Genomic DNA, 27,628 nt, shown 5'->3' on the forward strand with positions numbered 1-27,628 from the left:
GCCGAGTCTGTCCATAGCCCCAACTCCTCGGAAGACACTGCTGGTTTATTCCAGACAATTCGACCATTGAAATCCGCCAGGAATGCAATCCAAATGCGCATGTCCTGGCGAACCTCTGCCGAGAGTCTCGTACGATGATGTCCTTTCTTCAAGCCGACCATGGACTGTGCAATCGAGCGGGAAAAGGGGCGCGCCATCGGCATTACTCTTAGGGCAAAATTCAACTGACCCACCACCTGTTGCAATTGATGCAGGTTCACTTTCGTTGCACGAATACATGTCTCAAGGGATAACCTGAATTGTAACACTTTTTCCTTAGGTAATCGAAAACAACCTTCCACCGAGTCGAGCTCGATCCCCAGAAACTCGATCAAGGTCGAGGGACCCACCGTCTTACCTGGCGCCAATGGCACACCGAATTGATTCATTAGGACACAAAATTCATGTAAGGCCTGTCCACACTCAGAATCCCCGGCTGCTCCCAGAAACAGAAAGTCATCGAGATAGTGCATAACATGTTGAAAACCTGTCTTCCTCGTGAATACCCACTGCAGAAAACAACTGAATTTCTCGAAATAGGCACATGAAATCGAGCATCCCATTGGCATACATCTATCCATGTAATAGCGACCCTGAAACTGAAAACCAAGGAGACGCTGGTCGTCTGGGTGTACCGGAAGCAACCAGAACGCTGACTCGATGTCCGATTTGGCCATCAGCGTCCCGGGCCCCAGGCGATTCAACATGGCAACGGCCTCATCGAAAGATGCGTACCGCACCGAACATACTTCCGGGTCTATCGCGTCATTCACGGAAAGACCACGTGGGGCTGACAAATTATGTATCAGCCGAAACTCACCCGGGTCCTTCTTGGGGACCACCCCTAGAGGAGAACACACAAAATTAGCAACTGGTGGCAAATCGAATGGACCGGCGACCCGACCTCGAGTCACCTCTTTCCCAATCTTTACCTGCACCACCGCCGTGTGCTGTAAGACCGACATTTGATTCTTACAGTCCGGTACCCCCTGAAAATCCCCCACTGGGATTGGGAAACCATATGAAAACCCGTTCCGTAACACCCCAGCGGAAGCATGATCCGGGTATTCGCTGAGCCAAGGAATCATTGCCATGGTATCAATCGGGGTCGGTAAAGGCGCCCCTCGGACTATATTAGACCTGTTTGGCGCCTCCCCGTTATCACCCGTTTTGGCTCTGCACATGGACTCAGGATGGGATGGCAGCCCGCACCCCCCACACTCATGTCTGAATTTGCAAGACCCCTGGGGCCTGGTACATTTGCCCCTGTTAAAATTCCAACAGATCCCCCTTTTACCTGTGTTGCCACTCGGCTTCGAGTGGAACTCGTTACCTGCACCCGTCCGAAAGGGCGTCCCAGAGTTTTGGCGGGAGGATTCCCCCCCGTTACTCCCTACTAATGGCACCTTCAACATCCCAGTACTCTCCATTTTTTGCCAAGACACAGAGTCGTAACAATCCCAAGACAACAACGGGTTGTGTTCTTTAGCTTTTCTAAACAGGTTATCATAGCAGAACCACTGATTGCCCCCATATGCCACAGAATACTCCATAATACGTGACTGATAAATGGGTAACTCGGTCAACAACTCAGGCCTGCGCTCCCCCATGATTGAAGTAAAAATTCCCCACGCTCTGCCCCAAGTACCAATGGTCTCGTCGACCTTAAAGGCGGCCATTTTTGCGCGCCAAACACTCGGATGCATGAGCTCCTTTTGACTCTTCACATGCTCGATCTCGTAATGGTCGGTAAGCAATGAAAACATGTTTACATATTTATCCGCCCAAATCAATTCCTTGATTTCTAGTGGGACGTGCTGTGCAATCTTCTCCTTTCGAGAAGGTGCAGACTCCCCCCCCCGCAATCGGCAATGGCCGCTTACCTGAAGTAGACCCCACGCTTGTCGCCGAACTTGGGCCTGCTGTACTTCCAACCGCCGGGACCTGTGGGGGAACAGAAGATGGCGTCTTCGCAGCCTCCCTAGATTCCCGCAGTTGCCTCATCACTGCCCGGGCGTCGTCAGCCGTGGCGCCCTCGCTATCGTTTCCCAACCACGCTGCCAATTGTGCCGCTAACTCGGGGGGCATATCCTCCCTGTTCGCAGGGGTGACCACCACAGGGATTGGATTCCCCTCCTTCGGCGCCGGGGTTGGCTCCTCTCGTAGGGCTTCGGGAACCAGGGTCTCCCCCCCAAGTGCTCCCCTTCTGGGCCTCTTGCTTTTTCCACCGGGAATTGTTCCCTGAAAAGGCCGTTTCGGTCCTCCCTCCCCGTCCTTAGCCTCAACCTTTCTCTTCAGATCGGCTATCTCCTTCATGAGTATGCGGAGCATCTCCTCGGTACCGACCCGCTTTCCGACCTTCTTGGGCATTCTTAGACGGGAAGACAAAAAGAGGGATTACAACGCTCAAAATTGCTCTTCGTTCCGTCTCGAGCTCACGTGCAGCGGGGAGGTGCAGCTTCAGAGCACAGGAACAAGAGGATGCTTTCTTGGCTTCCGCTCCTTTTATCCGTCTTCAGGGTGGGCGTGAACCCGCCCCCGCCTGCCTCCGAGGGCGTGGCCGGCCGCGTCGGTGTCTAGGCCAGCCCACTCTAGGGCGGGAAAAAAGGCGCGCCCCGGCTACGCCGCTTCGGGCATACCAGCCGAGACTCGCCTCCCGCCCAAGATGGCTTCCCCGGGGGATCGTGGTACTCCACCATACGTTCGGGGGGACCGATTGGTCGCCCCTTTCCAAAAGAGAAGGTGACAGGGAGAAATTGCTTCGCCAACTCGAAACTCGATACATAATCGAGTTAGACAGTAAGAGCCCTAAAGGACTCAATATCTGCGAGGATTTATTCCACTTTTTGTAAAAATCTTGGAATGAGGGACTGATGGATAGACTGGTATTTAAACCTATAGATATAATAAATCTAAAAACATATGTGCAGTATAATTATGAAAAGTTTAATATGAGTCTTAAACTTTTTATTTCTAATCACATATTTATTGTCTTAGCTATAGCCCTCATGTAACAATCATAAGAGGATTTCAGACAAAAATATATTTGTGAGATCCATTATGAATCTTGAAATTGTAGAGGATGACAATAGCCGTCTACAACAAAGGCTACTTCCTTTTAAAATATAACTACACATTTTATAATGAACAGTCAACCTCATAAAACAGTACACCATTCAGGATATATGAAATAGACTATCCTAGTATGAGTAGTATGCTAGATTAAATATGCCATCCTATAAGCTAAAGTTCAACACTGCCCAAGTATTTGTACAGTTAGAAGAGATTCTACCATATATAATAACTAGTCGCACACTTCTATCCCTCATACCCTTATCCAAACCCATTAGTAAGCAGGCATTTTTTTTGTAGCTTAACTCTCGGCTGGAAGGCTCCTTTAAACCAAGTGCACAATTTAATTTATTTTTAAATCACTTTCACTGTGAATCGGGGTGTTGTGACCGGAATAGTGCTTCATTTAAAATAAATGGAAAACTACTAAATTTGATCATAAACTAGACCACGTATGAAATCATGGTATGTCATCTACTATATTAATCTACATTTGTGATATGGTAATTGTCAATGATAACAACCGTAAACAATAGACAAATAATATGATGTTTACTTGAGACGGCATAATTGGTTTAAGCATGCGCAATATGACTGCAAAATGATGAATTTCAAATACGGGGGACAACAAACGTATTTTAGAAAATGCAGAAAAGTCAATGTATTTTAAAGATGTTTTCATCAGCCCAGATTTATAATTGTTTGATGGTAAAACACAAGTATATCTTCCATGTTCATTAGGCACTGGTCATGAATCACGGGGCTAGCCTCAACTTAAAGAAGGGGCGGGGATGTTTGCACTAATCACCAGCGAGCAAGGCGTCTGAGAACGCCGAAATGCGTTTGGATTTTCTGTTCGGATATGCACATTTGTTAAAATGCTGAATACATTTTACCTGCGGCTGCGGTAAAAAAGGAAAATTTGAAGGTGTCCGTCTCTCTTTACCCTTGGAAGCTTGGGCGCCGTTAGAATAGCGGCGTGAAGAGTGGTCTTTTGATATATATATATATATATATATATATATATATATATATATATATATATATATATATATATATATATATATATATATATATATATATATATATATATATATATATATATATATATATATATATATATATAAAAATATATATGTGTGTGTGTGTGTGTGTGGGTTAGTTAGGATCTATTTTCCATAGGAAATCCGCAACATTCTATTAGGAATAACTTTAGCGCCGGTTGATGAATCTTCACAACATTTTCCAAACTAAGGGGCTCATTAGGATGGCGGACGGACGTTCCTCCGCAGCCCCGGAGCATGCGGAACATGGCTATTCTGCGTCCGCCCGTCGCGGACACTCCGTCCACCAGATCAGGATAGGAAATATGGGCCAAAATCCGTCCGCGGCGGTAGATCACGGTCCGCCGCCCAACTACACCCTACCACGCGGCAGACATAACCAATCCAGAGACTCCGCCCTACGGACTGACGTCTAGGACCGTCCTCCAAATCAAGATGGCGGAAAATACACATAAAAGCGCTGCGGAAAAACAACCTGCCTGAAACACTGCGGATGCCCCACAGCGACAATACCCACCACGAGCCGCTCGCCGACGTGGACCCAGCACTACACGCTTACCCGATACTCTTCGCGATCCACCACTTCCTAGTCTTGGCCCACCATCGAGGACGACGCAGGTAGGCAACAAACCATTCGCTGTCTGGAGAGGAGTACCTGCAAGGGCCGTGACGTAGGGAGGGGGGAGTGACATGTACCTGAAACCACTGATTCGTGTGGAGGGGAGCACCTGCAAGGGTCGTGACGTAGGGAGGGGGGTGTGACATGTATCTGAACCCACTGCCATGAAGTAAATACAAATACACATCAGCATCACACACGCAAGAATGACTCCGACAACCCACGACACATGATTGACAAGTTTATTTACACATAATCGGGGTAACATCACAGTGTAGGCTTGAGCATGGGCATTGTGGACACCAGAGCAGGTACATCAGAGGCAGCACATGAGAGGGCAGAATGCAGTATCAGAACAGCAACAGGGCATTGTGGACACCAGAGCAGGTACATCAGAGGCAGCACATGAGCGGGCAGAATGCAGTATCAGAACAGCAACAGGGCATTGTGGACACCAGAGCAGGTACATCAGAGGCAGCACATGAGAGGGCAGAATGCAGTATCAGAACAGCGCCAGGGCATTGTGGACACCAGAGCAGGTACATCAGAGGCAGCACATGAGAGGGCAGAATGCAGTATCAGAACAGCAACAAGGCATTGTGGACACCAGAGCAGGTACATCAGAGGCAGCACATGAGAGGGCATACAGCAGTATCAGAACAGCAACAGGGCATTGTGGACACCAGAGCAGGTACATCAGAGGCAGCACATGAGAGGGCACAATGCAGTATCAGAACAGCAACAGGGCATTGTGGACACAAGAGCAGGTACATCAGAGGCAGTACATGAGAGGGCATACAGCAGTATCAGAACAGCAACAGGGCATTGTGGACACCAGAGCAGGTACATCAGAGGCAGCACGTGAGAGGGGCTAAGTGCACCAACGGTCCATGGCAAGGCACAGGTCCATCAGAGGCAGTACATGAGAGGGGCTAAGTGCACCAACAGTCCATGGCAAGGCACAGGTCCATCAGAGGCAGTACATGAGAGGGCATACAGCAGTATCAGAACAGCAACAGGGCATTGTGGACACCAGAGCAGGTACATCAGAGGCAGCACATGAGAGGGGCTAAGTGCACCAACAGTCCATGGCAAGGCGCAGGTCCATCAGAGGCAGTACATGAGAGGGGCTAAGTGCACCAACAGTCCATGGAAAGGCACAGGTCCATCAGAGGCAGTACATGAGAGGGGCTAAGTGCACCAACAGTCCATGGCAAGGCACAGGTACATCAGAGGCAGCTCATGAGAGGGCAGAATGCAGTATCAGAACAGCAACCGGGCATTGTGGACACCAGAGCAGGTACATCAGAGGCAGCACATGAGAGGGCAGACAGCAGTATCAGAACAGCAACAGGGCATTGTGGACACCAGAGCAGGTACATCAGAGGCAGCACATGAGAGGGCAGAATGCAGTATCAGAACAGCGACAGGGCATTGTGGACACCAGAGCAGGTATATCAGAGGCAGCACATGAGAGGGCAGAATGCAGTATCAGAACAGCAACAGGGCATTGCGGACACCAGAGCAGGTACATCAGAGGCAGCACATGAGAGGGCACAATGCAGTATCAGAACAGCGTCAGGGCATTGTGGACACCAGAGCAGGTACATCAGAGGCAGTACATGAGAGGGCATACAGCAGTATCAGAACAGCAACAGGGCATTGTGGAAACCAGAGCAGGTACATCAGAGGCAGTACATGAGAGGGCACAATGCAGGATCTGAGGCACCACAAGTACGAATCACAATTAACCTGTCCCAAGGACCACAGCAGTGGAAGACTGTTTACAATGGACAATGTACACACGTGAAGTCAACAGCACCTTACATCACACTATCAGGTGGATTGCGTGAAGTACCCACATCGGACAGACTGCCAGCACCAGAAACCGGAGTGTGACACACAGCCACAGATGTAGTGACTGACACGTGAGCCACAGACCCAGACACACTGCCAGCACCTGATACAGGAGTGTGAGACACAGCGACAGCTCGAGTGACTGACACATGTGCCACAGACCCAGATACACAGCCAGCACCTGATACAGGAGTGTGAGACACAGCCACAGCTCGAGTGACTGACACATGGGCCACAGACCCAGATACACTGCCAGCACCACAAACAGGAGTGTGAGACACAGCCACAGCCCGAGTGACTGACACATGTGCCACAGACCCAGATACACTGCCAGCACCTGATACAGGAGTGTGAGACACAGCCACAGCTCGAGTGACTGACACATGTGCCACAGACCCAGATACACTGCCAGCACCTGATACAGGAGTGTGAGACACAGCCACAGCTCAAGTGACTGACACATGGGCCATAGACCCAGACACACTGCCAGCACCAGAAACAGGAGAGGGCACAACTGATACAGTGCCACTACATGATGCATGACAGCAAACAACAGACACAGTGCCACTATCTGACACATGCGAGTCAACTGCAGCTGCGCCACTGGGACCACTGAAATGATGAGCCACAGGGCTGTATGGGCCAGGAGGCAGGGTGGCTCTGGGAGCGGGGGATAGTTGCAATTGGCCGACATCGGGGTGGGCATGTGTCAATGCTGTGTGTCTACGTTTCTTGGGGACATGTGACTGCACCCTGGACAGAACAGGACTGGCAAGTGGCCCGGACTGAAAAGAAATATCACCCACCATGGGAGGTGCATCTGCTGGCGGAGGAATGCTCTCTGGGGACGTGCTGGAGCCTGCTTGTCGTTTGCTGTGTGGCTGCCTTCTGGCCTCTGCAACATGTGTCATGGGGGATGCTACTACAGGGTCCACCTGAATCCGCTCCTGACGGGCCCTGATGGGAGTGGAGGTAAGGGGTGACTCCACTGCGGAGACATCTGTATTCCGTTCCCTCAACAACAGCAGCCTCAGTGCATCAAGGGGTGATGTATGCCTGTCCTTGAACGCGCCACTGTCCATGGGAGATGCCTTGGCCCTTGGATGTTCCATTTCCGTAGGAGGAATGTCGTCTGTGGACCTTCCCTGTTCCCTGGATGGTGCCCTGTTCCAGGCAGCAGACTTGTCGACTGTGGTGTACCTATCCCCAGAACACACCTTCTCCCTGTGTGTGTCCCTGCCCCTGGGAGTGTCCGTGCTCTTCTTAGGTGCGTTTGTCTTGCGACTGTCCTTGTCCCTGCTCTTGGTAGAAGCTCCTTCCTTCCTAGTCTCCCTGCCCTTGGTAGTGGCTCCTTCCTTCCTAGTCTCCCTGCCCTTGGTAGTGGCTCCTTCCTTCCTAGTCTCCCTGCCCTTGGGAGTGGGTCCTTCCTTCCTAGTCTCCGTGCCCTTGGCAGTGGGTCCTTCCTAGTCTCCGTGCCCTTGGGAGTGGGTCCTTCCTTCCTAGTCTCCCTGCCCTTGGGAGTGGGTACTTCCTTCCTAGTCTCCCTGCCCTTGGGAGTGGGTCCTTCCTTCCTAGTCTCCCTGCCCTTGGGAGTGGCTCCTTCCTTCCCAGTCTCCCTGCCCTTGGGAGTGGCTCCTTCCTTTCCAGTCTCCCTGCCCTTAGGAGTGCCTCCTTCCTTCCCAGGCTCCCTGGCCTTGGGAGTGTCTCCTTCCTTCCTAGTCTCCGTGCCCTAGGGAGTGGCTCCTTCCTTCCTAGTGTCCCTGTCCCTGGGAGTGTCCCTGCTCTCATGAGGTGCCTTCGTCTTCTGACTGTCCTTGTCCAAGGTACTGTCCATGGAACTGGGAGTGAGGCTTGCCTTGGGAGTACCTTGTGTGTGGGATGCCTGTGCAGCATGTGTAGCCATTACACCCAACCCCTCTTTTGGATCCCGTGTGTGTACTCCAGTGTATCTGACGTTGTCTTTGTGAACAGATTTTGCTGACCTCGGGGATGGTGCCTGAGCCCTCCGTGCCTTGACGTGCTGGCTGACGCTGCTTCTAGTGCAATAACCTGTATTAGAGTCCTGGTCAGAATATTCACTCCCCCCTGAGACATCCAGTGTTGTAGATGGTGGAACAGAAGTAGCACCCAGTCCATGCGACTGGACAATGGCAGACGACACACTGTTAGCCAATGACTGCACTGTCCTGTGTAGACCAGCCAGATCGCCATGCATCCCTTCCATGAAAGCCACCACCTGCCCCAACTTCCTATCGTGGTCTTGGAAAGCATTTATCATATTGGTCTGCCCCACACACAGCTGTCGCAGCAGATCAACAGCCTCTGCACAAAGAGCGTTTTGGCTCACCGAGGCTGGGGCAGCGGTGCCGACACCGAACGCCACTCTGCTCCCCCTACTCCTGCGTGCACGAACAGTACATGGTGCAGTTGGTGCCAGGGTGGGCCCTGTGTGCTGTGTCCCCACCGAAGGTGTTGATTGCCCACTCCCAGTCTGTGACAACAGTACTGACTCACCAACACTGTCGGAAGCTGATGACTATGTTGTATCCACATGCGAGTCCTCCGGGACGGTCCTGTCCCCCACTCCGGCGCTGGCCTCTTCTGTGTCAGCCTGCGTGTGCGCGACGTCTGATCTGGATGCATTGCCTTCAATCATCTCCTCCGTCTATGGCTGAGTGCCCTCTGCCAATGCTGAAATGCACAGGAAATGGTAGTAAGTCATGGGCACACTCACGTACACGACTGCTACGGAATCCCTAATTCCATTGATGACAATGTACATCGATCCCCCAACCTGCACACGGGCCACCCCTACCAGTCATCCTCACAGGAAATAAGTGGTGTTGGCCGTGCTACATGTACAGCATGCGGACAGGGCATGAGCACGTACATCTGCACACCAGTCTTGCCATGGGGTGACGGAGCACTACAGCATGTGCATCGACACTCAACTGCTTAGCGAGTGGCGTGTCAACATGTCGGACCTGGAAGTGACATTTCACTGCGCCAATGTCACCAACATGCCATTGCAATGAGACACACGATACACGGAAGTCACTAATGTGTCTGCCCAACAATACATGCATTGCACTCACAAGCAACATACACTGACAGTATGCTTACCGCCACATTGCTGTTCATCCACACGCAACCGCTCGGACAGGTCAGGATGCGTCACAGCAATGATACGGTGCATGAGAGGGGTCATTGAGCGTCGGGCCAGAAGTGCCGTTCTTGGAATCATCCCTAGTGTCACTTCCGCTACATTCTTGCTCAGCCTGGAAATGTCGTCCCAGCGTTTGTGACAGTGTGTATGTCGTCTATTGGACACCCCCACTGCTCGTACATCACGTGCAATGCTCCTCCACACGTCCTTGCGAAGGTGCAGCATGATGGGAGACAAAAGGGTGCAAGTCAGTGGACAGTTGGCCAGTCACACAGATAGGGGCAACACGTTTCTCTCTGCAGCCATGCACATTTCGACTCATGTGTTGGTCCCATATCACACCGCCAACATTCCAGAGCCCAGGTGTCATGGACCACCTCATGCACACCAACATGTCCCCACTGCACTTAGCACCTGTCCGGGTGCGCCGTACAGGCGTCCGAAGTTGCGGAGGACACCGTCCACGAGGACATCCAGCTCCGCGGCGGTGAAGGGACGAGACCGGATCTCTTTGACTCTCGACATGGCAAGGTCACGGAGTATGGCACTAGAGCGGCAGTCGGTGGTCAGCTCCGCAGCAGCAGGTAGAGGGGATGGTCACAGGCAGCAGTCGGTGGTCAGCTCCGCAGCAGCAGGTGGAGGTGATGGTCACAGGCAGCAGTCGGTGGTCAGCTCCGAAGCAGCAGGTGGAGGTGATGGTCACAGGCAGCAGTCGGTGGTCAGCTCCGCAGCAGCAGGTGGAGGTGATGGTCACAGGCAGCAGTCGGTGGTTAGCTCTGCAGCAGCAGGTGGAGGTGATGGTCACAGGCAGCAGTCGGTGGTCAGCTCCGCAGCAGCAGGTGGAGGTGATGGTCCCAGGCAGCAGTCGGTGGTCTCGTAGAATGTGTGCTTTTGCACATCACACATATATAGGGCCCTGTGGCCATGTCAGTGGCATACGGCGCCAGCCATTGGTCAGCCCTGGATGCGTGTTTGGAAATAGGCCAATGACTGGCCCTGGTGTTGCGGTGCACAGCATACGCTACATTCGATTGGGCATACGCGGGCCTTGTTCACACCTCCCATTGGCTGCACGTGCACAGACCGTCACGGTCACACACCGGCACCCGCATGTGGAAGCTTCCGGGACGGATGCTTCATTTGCAACAATGTTCTATCACTGGCGCCAACATGGCGGGGCACATATTTGGCGGGGGAGGTGCAGGCCAACACATCCATTAGCTGATGTCAATAGACATGGCAGGTCATGCCCCCCTTACAGTGACATTGCATCATCCAGCCTACACCGGCCGGCCCAGTCAACTACCACCGTTTCAGGCCCCGTCCACTACCGCCGTGCCAGGCCCTGCCCAGGACCGGCGTGCCGGCCATGTCAACTACCGCCGTGCCAGGCCCTGCCCAGGACCGGCGTGCCGGCCATGTCAACTACCGCCGTGCCAGGCCCTGCCCAGGACCGGCGTGCTGGCCATGTCAACTACCGCCGTGCCAGGCCCTGCCCAGGACCGGCGTGCCGGCCATGTCAACTACCGCCGTTTCAGGCCCAGTCCACTACCGCCATGCCAGGCCCTGCCCAGGACCGGCATGCCGGCCATGTAAACTACCGCCGTTTCAGGCCCTGTTCACCACCGCCGTGCCAGGGCACGGCGGTAGTTGACATGGCCAGCACGCCGGTCCTGGGCCGGGCCTGGCACGGCGGTAGTGGACGGGGCCTGAAACGGCGGTAGTTGACATGGCCGGCACACCGGTCCTCGGCCAGGCTGGGCCGGCCGGTGTAGGCTGGATGATGCAATGTCACTGTAAGGGGGGCATGACCTGCCATGTCCATTGACATCAGCTAATGGATGTGTTGGCCTGCACCTCCCCCGCCGAATACCTGCCCCGCCATGTTGGCGCCAGTGATTGAACATTGTTGCAAGTGAAGCATCCGTCCCGGAGCCTAGCACATGCAGTTGCCGGTGTGTGACCGTGACGGACCGGGCACATGCAGCCAATGGGAAGGTGGAACGCGGTCCGCGTATGCCCAGTCGTAAACAGCGGAAGCAGTGCACCGCCATGGGGGGGGCCAATGATTGTATTTTTGCTGACGATGCACCTTGTTCCATTGTCTGCAGCTGCCTGATGACGGTTGTGTGCGTGATTGCGTGACTCCACATATCATGCTCTATCCCGTGTGTGTCCATACCATGGCCATCGGTGTGCCACAAATGTGCATCACATGTGCATGTCGACATCGGGTATTTCCCTACACAAGTTTGTACTACCTCACATCTACACAGTAGATCCCGGATGTATCGGCACATTCTGATTCAGTTGTCAGTGAGTAGTATATATGAGATAATGACTATGGAGGGGGTACACTTGTGTTCAGTGCATGTGTGTTGCCTATTGTGTCACCATGCATGTGATGTACGTATGCTCACCATTATTGGTGTTGCCATTGGTGCATGATGAAATGGTGTGTGTGTATCTTTTCGTTTGTGTGCATGCACTTGCATGTGTGTATGTGATGTTGCGCATACACATTTGGGACATGTCACATGTCTTGTTGGCAGTAATGTTGACCTGAGACAAAGTAGCATTGCACATGTTGAGACACATCATGTTGCTAGTGGCTGCACATTGGGGCTACGTCAATCCATGTTGTAGTGACAATCAGAGATGTCACACATATGGCAATTATGCACTGTATATTACGTGTTGTTAGACTTCGTTGACGTATGAGTGAGTTGCCCAGACATGCGTTGTATGTGAATTGACTTCCATTCCATCTACTCCCACACAGGAGGGCTCCAAATGTCCATCGCCCATACACTGTGCTGGAGGATATGGTTGACGAGGAGGTGATCAGGAAATTCAGGCTGGATCGACGTCGATTGATGGACCTTGTGAACTAATTGTCTCCTCACCTGCAGCCGCGAAGAACCTATCCAGGTTCCATTACACCCACGGCAAAGGTGATGGCGGCACTCCACTTTTTTTGCTACAGGCGCATTTCAGTACACAGTTGGACATGCCGGGGGGATGTCACAGTCCATGTTCAGCACGGTACTTCGGGATGTACTGAGAGCCATGATGCTGTACAAGCATGACAACATTCATTTCCCACAGGCGGCAGAGTTGGCAGCGGTCAAAGTAGACTTCTATGCACTGGGTCGGATACCACACGTTGTGGGTTCCATTGATGGCATGCATATCGCAATCATTCCACCACGGGCACGTGAGCAGGTGTTTAGGAATCGGAAGCACTTCCATTCCCTCAACGTGCAGGTGGTGTGCCAGGCCGACAACATAATATCACATGTGTGTGCAAGATTTCCAGGCTCTGCACATGACGCCCAATCATGCGGAGCAGCATTGTCCCCCAACTGATGGAAAATCTGCGTCCGGCACAAGCGTGGCTTGTTGGTGAGTATGCTGTGGTGACAGGAGTGATATCTGTGTGGCATGGTGTGCCCACCAATTCAGGTTGTGATGTTTCTTTCTCTCTCTCTCTCTTCCACCAACATAGGCGACTCAGCTTACCCAAACAGGCCTTGGCTGTTGAGTCCCATACGCAATCCAACTACAGCGGGAGAAATGCGATACAATGATGCCCATGGAAGGACACGTCGAGTGGTAGAACGTACATTTGGCCTGCTTAAGTCTAGGTTTCGGTGCCTGGATAAGACTGGAGGGGCCCTGCCTTACTCACCAGGCAAAGTATGCAAGATTGTGATTGTCTGCTGCATGCTCCACAACCTGGCTGTGCGCAATAACATTGAACTGCTCTTGGACCCTGATGAACAGCAAGTTCCTCGCCCTCCCGACCCACCCATGTCGACTGATGAGGATAGTGGTGAGGAGGAAGTTGTGGACCAGAGGCGCCAGCAACTACAATGTGATGTATGCATGTGTGTGTGTTCATTTATTTGTACATGCAAGTCTCCATGATGTGTCTACTCTCATCCATTCATGTTGTGATGAGTGTGGTTTGTGTAATCTTGCACTGCAGTGTGTTGTGATGAGTGTGAATCTGTTTCCTGACGTGTCTTTGCGGTTTCTATATTTCCCTAGGTCACTCCCGCTGCGGCATGATTCTGTACGAGTTGGATCCCTGAACCTGGTAACGTCTGTTTCTGATGCAATCATGTGAATAAACATGGAGGCAACACATCATTGAGTGAGTAGGTGGTATTTATTTACAGATTGTGCATAGGTGTTGGTGCATGTTTACAAATGAGTGAAGGGGTGGGGGAGTGAGAGTTAAAGGTTATGGCAGATGAAATGTCCGTGCTGACACCACATAGGGTGGTGTCTGCCTAGTGCAGCAGGCCTGTGCCAATGATTGGGTAGGTGGGACCGGATAGTTGGCAGGGTGAATGGCAGGCTCAGGTAGTGTAACTGTCATTGTCGGCTCCTCTTGGAGCGTGTGGAATGAGCATCCATACTGCTTTCGCCCACTTCCAGCCTCGGACGGCCCCTCCGTCTTTGAGTCGGGATGGAGTCAGCTGGGGGCGCAGGCTGATCAGGTACCACATCCGTCGCCAGTGGCGCAGGTGGCGGTGGCGGTGGTGTTGGTGCCCGTGGCGTTGTTTGAGGGGGTGTGGGGAGGGTGGTGTTGGCAGCTATCCATCCCATCCACATGGTATTGTTCAGGGTCAATATGTCCACTAGTTGGCCAAGCCGCCTCTCAATGGCCCCCAACATTGCAGTGTTCTCAACAGAGTCCTGGTGGGCACGGTCTGCCTGTGCCTGGCCATGTTCATAGGTTTCCTGGACCCTGGCTAGTGCTTCCAGTGACTGTTGCACGGCATTGGGTGGGTGTGGTTCCTCAGGACGTCTTTGTGCTGTACTCCTGCCTGCCGGATGTGGCCTTGCATCTCTGCTTTGCCTCACACTCTCCCTGCGTGGCTGGGATGGCGCAGGCCCGGCGTCGTGCGGTGGGTTGGCCAGGGTGGAAGGGGCAGGAGTGGTGGTACTGGTGGTGGTGGTGGTGGTGGTGGTGGTTGTGCAGGTCACAGTGGCCGGTGTTGTGGGAATGGCAGAGGCCGTAGTAGTCGCTGCTGGTGTGACCTGGGAGCCAGATGGCCCTGGCTGCCTGCTTGTGCCCGCACCATCCGCAGCACCGGAGCTGGCTGGGCAATCGTCCCCTGAGTGAGGCGAGTTTGGAGGCCGGGTGGTGATTCCAGCTGTCAGATTACGATCACCTGCAAAACAAAAATGTGAAGATGAGTCATGTGGGCATTACGTGTTATTTTCATTTTGTTGACTATTCAGTCGGCACTGGCACTCACCCCACCCACCACCACCGCCATCCCTATGCACATGGGGGGCCTGTTGGGAGTTGTAGTGCCGTCCCCTCACACACCCCACCCACCACCACCGCCATCCCTATGCACATGGGGGCCTGTAGGGAGTTGTAGTGCCGTTCCCTCACACACCCCACCCACCACCACCGCCATCCCTATGCACATGGGGGCCTGTTGGGAGTTGTAGTGCAGTCCCCTCACACACCCCACCCACCACCACCGCCATCCCTATGGACATGGGGGCCTGGTGGGAGTTGTAGTGCCGTCCCCTCACAGACCCCACCCACCACCACCGCCATCCCTATGCAAATGGGGGCTTGTTGGGAGTTGGACTAGTGACCTCTCACACACCCCACCCACCACCACCGCCATCCCTATGGACATGGGGGCCTGGTGGGAGTTTGACTAGTGACCTCTCACACACCCCACCCACCACCACCGCCATCCCTATGCACATGGGGGCCTGTTGGGAGTTGTAGTGCCGTCCCCTCACACACCCCACCCACCACCACTGCCATCCCTATGCACATGGGGGCCTGTTGGGAGTTGGACTAGTGACCTCTCACACACCCCACCCACCACCACCGCCATCCCTATGCACATGGGGGCCTGTTGGGAGTTGGACTAGTGACCTCTCACACACCCCACCCACCACCACCGTCATCCCTATGGACATGGGGGCCTGGTGGGAGTTTGACTAGTGACCTCTCACACACCCCACCCACCACCACCGCCATCCCTATGCACATGGGGGCCTGTTGGGAGTTGGACTAGTGACCTCTCACACACCCCACCCACCACCACCGCCATCCCTATGGACATGGGGGCCTGGTGGGAGTTTGACTAGTGACCTATCACACACCCCACCCACCACCACCGCCATCCCTATGCACATGGGGGCCTGTTGGGAGTTGAAGTGCCGTCCCCTCACACACCCCACCCACCACCACCGCCATCCCTATGCACATGGGGGCCTGTTGGGAGTTGGACTAGTGACCTCTCACACACCCCACCCACCACCACCGCCATCCCTATGCACATGGGGGCCTGTTGGGAGTTGGACTAGTGACCTCTCACACACCCCACCCACCACCACCGCCATCCCTATGGACATGGGGGCCTGGTGGGAGTTGGACTAGTGACCTCTCACACACCCCACCCACCACCACCGCCATCCCTATGCACATGGGGGCCTGTTGGGAGTGGGACTAGTGACCTCTCACACACCCCACCCACCACCACCGCCATCCCTATGGACATGGGGGCCTGGTGGGAGTTGGACTAGTGACCTCTCACACACCTCACCCACCACCACCACCATCCCTATGCACATGGGGGCCTGTTGGGAGTTGTAGTGCCGTCCCCTCACACACCCCACCCACCACCACCGCCATCCCTATGCACATGGGGGCCTGTTGGGAGTTGGACTAGTGACCTCTCACACACCCCACCCACCGCCACCGCCATCCCTATGCACATGGGGCCTGTTGGGAGTTGGACTAATGACCTCTCACACACCCCACCCACCACCACCGCCATCCCTATGGACATGGGGGCCTGGTGGGAGTTGGACTAGTGACCTCTCACACACCCCACCCACCACCACCGCCATCCCTATGCACATGGGGGCCTGTTGGGAGTTGGACTAGTGACCTCTCACACACCCCACCCACCACCACCACCATCCCTATGGACATGGGGGCCTGGTGGTAGTTGGACTAGTGACCTCTCACACACCCCACCCACCACCACTGCCATCCCTATGCACATGGGGGCCTGTTGGGAGTTGTAGTGCCATCCCCTCACACACCCCACCCACCACCACCGCCATCCCTATGCACATGGGGGCCTGTTGGGAGTTGGACTAGTGACCTCTCAAACACCCCACCCATCACCACCGCCATCCCTATGGACATGGGGGCCTGGTGGGAGTTGTAGTGCCGTCCCCTCACACACCCCACCCACCACCACCACCATCCCTATGCACATGGGGGCCTGTTGGGAGTTGTAGTGCCGTCCCCTCACACACCCCACCCACCACCCCCGCCATCCCCATGCACATGGGGGCCTGTTGGGAGTTGTAGTGCAGTCCCCTCACACACCCCACCCACCACCACCGCCATCCCTATGGACATGGGGCCTGGTGGGAGTTGTAGTGCCGTCCCCTCACAGACCCCACCCACCACCACCACCATCCCTATGCAAAAGGGGGCTTGTTGGGAGTTGGACTAGTGACCTCTCACACACCCCACCCACCACCACCGCCATCCCTATGGACATGGGGGCCTGGTGGGAGTTTGACTAGTGACCTCTCACACACCCCACCCACCACAACCGCCATCTCTATGCACATGGGGCCTGTTGGGAGTTGTAGTGCCGTCCCCTCACACACCCCACCCACCACCACCGCCATCCCTATGCACATGGGGGCCTGTTGGGAGTTGGACTAGTGACCTCTCACACACCCCACCCACCACCACCGCCATCCCTATGCACATGGGGGCCTGTTGGGAGTTGGACTAGTGACCTCTCACACACCCCACCCACCACCACCGTCATCTCTATGGACATGGGGGCCTGGTGGGAGTTTGACTAGTGACCTCTCACACACCCCACCCACCACCACCGCCATCCCTATGCACATGGGGGCCTGTTGGGAGTTGTAGTGCCGTCCCCTCACACACCCCACCCACCACCACCGCCATCCCTATGCACATGGGGGCCTGTTGGGAGTTGGACTAGTGACCTCTCACACACCCCACCCACCACCACCGCCATCCCTATGCACATGGGGGCCTGTTGGGAGTTGGACTAGTGACCTCTCACACACCCCACCCACCACCACCGCCATCCCTATGGACATGGGGGCCTGGTGAGAGTTTGACTAGTGACCTCTCACACACCCCACCCACCACCACCGCCATCCCTATGCACATGGGGGCCTGTTGGGAGTTGTAGTGCCGTCCCCTCACACACCCCACCCACCACCACCGCCATCCCTATGCACATGGGGGCCTGTTGGGAGTTGTAGTGCAGTCCCCTCACACACCCCACCCACCACCACCGCCATCCCTATGGACATGGGGGCCTGGTGGGAGTTGTAGTGCCGTCCCCTCACAGACCCCACCCACCACCACCGCCATCCCTATGCAAATGGGGGCTTGTTGGGAGTTGGACTAGTGACCTCTCACACACCCCACCCACCACCACCGCCATCCCTATGGACATGGGGGCCTGGTGGGAGTTTGACTAGTGACCTCTCACACACCCCACCCACCACCACCCCTATGCACATGGGGGCCTGTTGGGAGTTGTAGTGCCGTCCCCTCACACACCCCACCCACCACCACCGCCATCCCTATGCACATGGGGGCCTGTTGGGAGTTGGACTAGTGACCTCTCACACACCCCACCCACCACCACCGCCATCCCTATGCACATGGGGGCCTGTTGGGAGTTGGACTAGTAACCTCTCACACACCCCACCCACCACCACCGTCATCCCTATGGACATGGGGGCCTGGTGGGAGTTTGACTAGTGACCTCTCACACACCCCACCCACCACCACCGCCATCCCTATGCACATGGGGGCCTGTTGGGAGTTGGACTAGTGACCTCTCACACACCCCACCCACCACCACCGCCATCCCTATGGACATGGGGCCTGGTGGGAGTTTGACTAGTGACCTATCACACACCCCACCCACCACCACCGCCATCCCTATGCACATGGGGGCCTGTTGGGAGTTGTAGTGCCGTCCCCTCACACACCCCACCCACCACCACCGCCATCCCTATGCACATGGGGGCCTGTTGGGAGTTGGACTAGTGACCTCTCACACACCCCACCCACCACCACCGCCATCCCTATGCACATGGGGGCCTGTTGGGAGTTGGACTTGTGACCTCTCACAAACCCCACCCACCACCACCGCCATCCCTATGGACATGGGGGCCTGGTGGGAGTTGGACTAGTGACCTCTCACACACCCCACCCACCACCACCGCCATCGCTATGCACATGGGGGCCTGTTGGGAGTGGGACTAGTGACCTCTCACACACCCCACCCACCACCACCGCCATCCCTATGGACATGGGGGCCTGGTGGGAGTTGGACTAGTGACCTCTCACACACCTCACCCACCACCACCACCATCCCTATGCACATGGGGGCCTGTTGGGAGTTGTAGTGCCGTCCCCTCACACACCCCACCCACCACCACCGCCATCCCTATGCACATGGGGGCCTGTTGGGAGTTGGACTAGTGACCTCTCACACACCCCACCCACCGCCACCGCCATCCCTATGCACATGGGGCCTGTTGGGAGTTGGACTAGTGACCTCTCACACACCCCACCCACCACCACCACCATCCCTATGGACATGGGGGCCTGGTGGGAGTTGGACTAGTGACCTCTCACACACCCCACCCACCACCACAGCCATCCCTATGCACATGGGGGCCTGTTGGGAGTTGGACTAGTGACCTCTCACACACCCCACCCACCACCACCACCATCCCTATGGACATGGGGGCCTGGTGGGAGTTGGACTAGTGACCTCTCACACACCCCACCCACCACCAATGCCATCCCTATGCACATGGGGGCCTGTTGGGAGTTGTAGTGCCATCCCCTCACACACCCCACCCACCACCACCGCCATCCCTATGCACATGGGAGCCTGTTGGGAGTTGGACTAGTGACCTCTCACACACCCCACCCATCACCACCGCCATCCCTATGGACATGGGGGCCTGGTGGGAGTTGTAGTGCCGTCCCCTCACACACCCCACCCACCACCACCGCCATCCCTATGCACATGGGGGCCTGTTGGGAGTTGTAGTGCCGTCCCCTCACACACCCCACCCACCACCACCGCCATCCCTATGCACATGGGGGCCTGTTGGGAGTTGTAGTGCAGTCCCCTCACACACCCCACCCACGACCACCGCCATCCCTATGGACATGGGGGCCTGGTGGGAGTTGTATTGCCGTCCCCTCACAGACCCCACCCACCACCACCACCATCCCTATGCAAATGGGGGCTTGTTGGGAGTTGGACTAGTGACCTCTCACACACCCCACCCACCACCACCGCCATCCCTATGGACATGGGGGCCTGGTGGGAGTTTGACTAGTGACCTCTCACTCACCCCACCCACCACAACCGCCATCCCTATGCACATGGGGCCTGTTGGGAGTTGTAGTGCCGTCCCCTCACACACCCCACCCACCACCACCGCCATCCCTATGCACATGGGGGCCTGTTGGGAGTTGGACTAGTGACCTCTCACACACCCCACCCACCACCACCGCCATCCCTATGCACATGGGGGCCTGTTGGGAGTTGGACTAGTGACCTCTCACACACCCCACCCACCACCACCGTCATCCCTATGGACATGGGGGCCTGGTGGGAGTTTGACTAGTGACCTCTCATACACCGCACCCACCACCACCGCCATCCCTATGCACATGGGGGCCTGTTGGGAGTTGTAGTGCCGTCCCCTCACACACCCCACCCACCACCACCGCCCTCCCTATGCACATGGGGGCCTGTTGGGAGTTGGACTAGTGACCTCTCACACACCCCACCCACCACCACCGCCATCCCTATGCACATGGGGGCCTGTTGGGAGTTGGACTAGTGACCTCTCACACACCCCACCCACCACCACCGCCATCCCTATGCACATGGGGGCCTGTTGGGAGTTGGACTAGTGACCTCTCACACACCCCACCCACCACCACCGCCATCCCTATGGACATGGGGGCCTGGTGGGAGTTTGACTAGTGACCTCTCACACACCCCACCCACCACCACCGCCATCCCTATGCACATGGGGGCCTGTTGGGAGTTGTAGTGCCGTCCCCTCACACACCCCACCCACCACCACCGCCATCCCTATGCACATGGGGGCCTGTTGGGAGTTGTAGTGCAGTCCCCTCACACACCCCACCCACCACCACCGCCATCCCTATGGACATGGGGGCCTGGTGGGAGTTGTAGTGCCGTCCCCTCACAGACCCCACCCACCACCACCGCCATCCCTATGCAAATGGGGGCTTGTTGGGAGTTGGACTAGTGACCTCTCACACACCCCACCCACCACCACCACCATCCCTATGGACATGGGGGCCTGGTGGGAGTTTGACTAGTGACCTCTCACACACCCCACCCACCACCACCGCCATCCCTATGCACATGGGGGCCTGTTGGGAGTTGTAGTGCCGTCCCCTCACACACCCCACCCACCACCACCGCCATCCCTATGCACATGGGGGCCTGTTGGGAGTTGGACTAGTGACCTCTCACACACCCCACCCACCACCACCGCCATCCCTATGCACATGGGGGCCTGTTGGGAGTTGGACTAGTGACCTCTCACACACCCCACCCACCACCACCGTCATCCCTATGGACATGGGGGCCTGGTGGGAGTTTGACTAGTGACCTCTCACACACCCCACCCACCACCACCGCCATCCCTATGCACATGGGGGCCTGTTGGGAGTTGGACTAGTGACCTCTCACACACCCCACCCACCACCACCGCCATCCCTATGGACATGGGGGCCTGGTGGGAGTTTGACTAGTGACCTCTCACACACCCCACCCACCACCACCGCCAACCCTATGCACAATCGGGCCTGTTGGGAGTTGTAGTGCCGTCCCCTCACACACCCCACCCACCACCACCGCCATCCCTATGCCCATGGGGGCCTGTTGGGAGTTGGACTAGTGACCTCTCACACACCCCACCCACCACCACCGCCATCCCTATGCACATGGGGGCCTGTTGGGAGTTGGACTAGTGACCTCTCACACACCCTACCCACCACCACCGCCATCCCTATGGACATGGGGCCTGGTGGGAGTTGGACTAGTGACCTCTCACACACCCCACCCACCACCACCGCCATCCCTATGCACATGGGGGCCTGTTGGGAGTGGGACTAGTGACCTCTCACACACCCCACCCACCACCACCGCCATCCCTATGGACATGGGGGCCTGGTGGGAGTTGGACTAGTGACCTCTCACACACCTCACCCACCACCACCGCCATCCCTATGCACATGGGGGCCTGTTGGGAGTTGTAGTGCCGTCCCCTCACACACTCCACCCACTACCACCGCCATCCCTATGCACATGGGGGCCTGTTGGGAGTTGGACTAGTGACCTCTCACACACCCCACCCACCACCACCGCCATCCCTATGCACATGGGGCCTGTTGGGAGTTGGACTAGTGACCTCTCACACACCCCACCCACCACCACCGCCATCCCTATGGACATGGGGGCCTGGTGGGAGTTGGACTAGTGACCTCTCACACACCCCGCCCATCACCACCGCCATCCCTATGGACATGAGGGCCTGGTGGGAGTTGTAGTGCCGTCCCCTCACACACCCCACCCACCACCACCGCCATCCCTATGCACATGGGGGCCTGTTGGGAGTTGTAGTGCCGTCCCCTCACGCACCCCACCCACCAACACCGCCATCCCTATGCACATGGGGGCCTGTTGGGAGTTGTAGTGTAGTCCCCTCACACACCCCACCCACCACCACCTCCATCCCTATGGACATAGGGGCCTGGTGGGAGTTGTAGTGCGGTCCCCTCACAGACTCCACCCACCACCACCGCCATCCCGATGCAAATGGGGGCTTGTTGGGAGTTGGACTAGTGACCTCGCACACAACCCACCCACCACCACCGCCATCCCTATGGACATGGGGGCCTGGTGGGAGTTTGACTAGTGACCTCTCACACACCCCACCCACCACCACCGCCATCCCTATGCACATGGGGCATGGGGCCTGTTGGGAGTTGTAGTGCCGTCCCCTCACACACCCCACCCACCACCACCGCCATCCCTATGCACATGGGGGCCTGTTGGGAGTTGGACTAGTGACCTCTCACACACCCCACCCACCACCACCGCCATCCCTATGCACATGGGGGCCTGTTGGGAGTTGGACTAGTGACCTCTCACACACCCCACCCACCACCACCGTCATCCCTATGGACATGGGGCCCTGGTGGGAGTTTGACTAGTGACCTCTCATACACCCCACCCACCACCACCGCCATCCCTATGCACATGGGGGCCTGTTGGGAGTTGTAGTGCCGTCCCCTCACACACCCCACCCACCACCACCGCCATCCCTATGCACATGGGGGCCTGTTGGGAGTTGGACTAGTGACCTCTCACACACCCCACCCACCACCACCGCCATCCCTATGCACATGGGGGCCTGTTGGGAGTTGGACTAGTGACCTCTCACACACACCACCCACCACCACCGCCATCCCTATGGACATGGGGGCCTGGTGGGAGTTGGACTAGTGACCTCTCACACACCCCACCCACCACCACCGCCATCCCTATGCACATGGGGGCCTGTTGGGAGTGGGACTAGTGACCTCTCACACACCCCACCCACCACCACCGCCATCCCTATGGACATGGGGGCCTGGTGGGAGTTGGACTAGTGACCTCTCACACACCTCACCCACCACCACCACCATCCCTATGCACATGGGGGACTGTTGGGAGTTGTAGTGCCGTCCCCTCACACACCCCACCCACCACCACCGCCATCCCTATGCACATGGGGGCCTGTTGGGAGTTGGACTAGTGACCTCTCACACACCCCACCCACCGCCACCGCCATCCCTATGCACATGGGGCCTGTTGGGAGTTGGACTAGTGACCTCTCACACACCCCACCCACCACCACCGCCATCCCTATGGACATGGGGGCCTGGTGGGAGTTGGACTAGTGACCTCTCACACACCCCACCCACCACCACCGCCATCCCTATGCACATGGGGGCCTGTTGGGAGTTGGACTAGTGACCTCTCACACACCCCACCCACCACCACCACCATCCCTATGGACATGGGGGCCTGGTGGGAGTTGGACTAGTGACCTCTCACACACCCCACCCACCACCACTGCCATCCATATGCACATGGGGGCCTGTTGGGAGTTGTAGTGCCATCCCCTCACACACCCCACCCACCACCACCGCCATCCCTATGCACATGGGGGCCTGTTGGGAGTTGGACTAGTGACCTCTCACACACCCCACCCATCACCACCGCCATCCCTATGGACATGGGGGCCTGGTGGGAGTTGTAGTGCCGTCCCCTCACACACCCCACCCACCACCACCGCCATCCCTATGCACATGGGGGCCTGTTGGGAGTTGTAGTGCAGTCCCCTCACACACCCCCCCCACCACCACCGCCATCCCTATGGACATGGGGGCCTGGTGGGAGTTGTATTGCCGTCCCCTCACAGACCCCACCCACCACCACCACCATCCCTATGCAAATGGGGGCTTGTTGGGAGTTGGACTAGTGACCTCTCACACACCCCACCCACCACCACCGCCATCCCTATGGACATGGGGGCCTGGTGGGAGTTTGACTAGTGACCTCTCACAAACCCCATCCACCACAACCGCCATCCCTATGCACATGGGGCCTGTTGGGAGTTGTAGTGCCGTCCCCTCACACACCCCACCCACCACCACCGCCATCCCTATGCACATGGGGGCCTGTTGGGAGTTGGACTAGTGACCTCTCACACACCCCACCCACCACCACCGCCATCCCTATGCACATGGGGGCCTGTTGGGAGTTGGACTAGTGACCTCTCACACACCCCACCCACCACCACCGTCATCCCTATGGACATGGGGGCCTGGTGGGAGTTTGACTAGTGACCTCTCACACACCGCACCCACCACCACCGCCATCCCTATGCACATGGGGGCCTGTTGGGAGTTGGACTAGTGACCTCTCACACAGCCCACCCACCACCACCGCCATCCCTATGCACATGGGGGCCTGTTGGGAGTTGGACTAGTGACCTCTCACACACCCCACCCACCACCACCGCCATCCCTATGGACATGGGGGCCTGGTAGGAGTTTGACTAGTGACCTCTCACACACCCCACCCACCACCACCGCCATCCCTATGCACATGGGGGCCTGTTGGGAGATGTAGTGCCGTCCCCTCACACACCCCACCCACCACCACCGCCATCCCTATGCACATGGGGGCCTGTTGGGAGTTGTAGTGCAGTCCCCTCACACACCCCACCCACCACCACCGCCATCCCTATGGACATGGGGGCCTGGTGGGAGTTGTAGTGCCGTCCCCTCACAGACCCCACCCACCACCACCGCCATCCCTATGCAAATGGGGGCTTGTTGGGAGTTGGACTAGTGACCTCTCACACACCCCACCCACCACCACCGCCATCCCTATGGACATGGGGGCCTGGTGGGAGTTTGACTAGTGACCTCTCACACACCCCACCCACCACCACCGCCATCCCTATGCACATGGGGGCCTGTTGGGAGTTGTAGTGCCGTCCCCTCACACACCCCACCCACCACCACCGCCATCCCTATGCACATGGGGGCCTGTTGGGAGTTGGACTAGTGACCTCTCACACACCCCACCCACCACCACCGTCATCCCTATGGACATGGGGGCCTGGTGGGAGTTTGACTAGTGACCTCTCACACACCCCACCCACCACCACCGCCATCCCTATGCACATGGGGGCCTGTTGGGAGTTGGACGAGTGACCTCTCACACACCCCACCCACCACCACCGCCATCCCTATGGACATGGGGGCCTGGTGGGAGTTTGACTAGTGACCTCTCACACACCCCACCCACCACCACCGCCAACCCTATGCACAATCGGGCCTGTTGGGAGTTGTAGTGCCGTCCCCTCACACACCCCACCCACCACCACCGCCATCCCTATGCCCATGGGGGCCTGTTGGGAGTTGGACTAGTGACCTCTCACACACCCCACCCACCACCACCGCCATCCCTATGCACATGGGGGCCTGTTGGGAGTTGGACTAGTGACCTCTCACACACCCTACCCACCACCACCGCCATCCCTATGGACATGGGGCCTGGTGGGAGTTGGACTAGTGACCTCTCACACACCCCACCCACCACCACCGCCATCCCTATGCACATGGGGGCCTGTTGGGAGTGGGACTAGTGACCTCTCACACACCCCACCCACCACCACCGCCATCCCTATGGACATGGGGGCCTGGTGGGAGTTGGACTAGTGACCTCTCACACACCTCACCCACCACCACCGCCATCCCTATGCACATGGGGTCCTGTTGGGAGTTGTAGTGCCATCCCCTCACACACCCCACCCACCACCACCGCCATCCCTATGCACATGGGGGCCTGTTGGGAGTGGGACTAGTGACCTCTCACACACCCCACCCACCACCACCGCCATCCCTATGGACATGGGGGCCTGTTGGGAGTTGGACTAGTGACCTCTCACACACCCCACCCACCACCACCGCCATCCCTATGCACATAGGGCCTGTTGGGAGTTGGACTAGTGACCTCTCACACACCCCACCCACCACCACCGCCATCCCTATGGACATGGGGGCCTGGTGGGAGTTAGACTAGTGACCTCTCACACACCCCACCCACCACCACCGCCATCCCTATGCACATGGGGGCCTGTTGGGAGTTGGACTAGTGACCTCTCACACACCCCACCCACCACCACCACCATCCGTATGGACATGGGGGCCTGGTGGGAGTTGGACTAGTGACCTCTCACACACCCCACCCACCACCACTGCCATCCCTATGCACATGGGGGCCTGTTGGGAGTTGTAGTGCCATCCCCTCACATACCCCACCCACCACCACCGCCATCCCTATGCACATGGGGGCCTGTTGGGAGTTGGACTAGTGACCTCTCACACACCCCACCCATCACCACCGCCATCCCTATGGACATGAGGGCCTGGTGGGAGTTGTAGTGCCGTCCCCTCACACACCCCACCCACCACCACCGCCATCCCTATGCACATGGGGGCCTGTTGGGAGTTGTAGTGCCGGCCCCTCACGCACCCCACCCACCACCACCGCCATCCCTATGAACATGGGGGCCTGTTGGGAGTTGTAGTGCAGTCCCCTCACACACCCCAACCACCACCACCTCCATCCCTATGGACATAGGGGCCTGGTGGGAGTTGTAGTGCCGTCCCCTCACAGACCCCACCCACCACCACCGCCATCCCTATGCAAATGGGGGCTTGTTGGGAGTTGGACTAGTAACCTCGCACACACCCCACCCACCACCACCGCCATCCCTATGGACATGGGGGCCTGGTGGGAGTTTGACTAGTGACCTCTCACACACCCCACCCACCACCACCGCCATCCCTATGCACATGGGGCATGGGGCCTGTTGGGAGTTGTAGTGCCGTCCCCTCACACACCCCACCCACCACCACCGCCATCCCTATGCACATGGGGGCCTGTTGGGAGTTGGACTAGTGACCTCTCACACACCCCACCCACCACCACCGCCATCCCTATACACATGGGGGCCTGTTGGGAGTTGGACTAGTGACCTCTCACACAGCCCACCCACCACCACCGTCATCCCTATGGACATGGGGCCCTGGTGGGAGTTTGACTAGTG

The sequence above is a fragment of the Lissotriton vulgaris genome, chromosome 1_2 (assembly GCF_964263255.1).
Source record: "Lissotriton vulgaris chromosome 1_2, aLisVul1.2, whole genome shotgun sequence".
NCBI lineage: Eukaryota > Metazoa > Chordata > Amphibia > Caudata > Salamandridae > Lissotriton > Lissotriton vulgaris.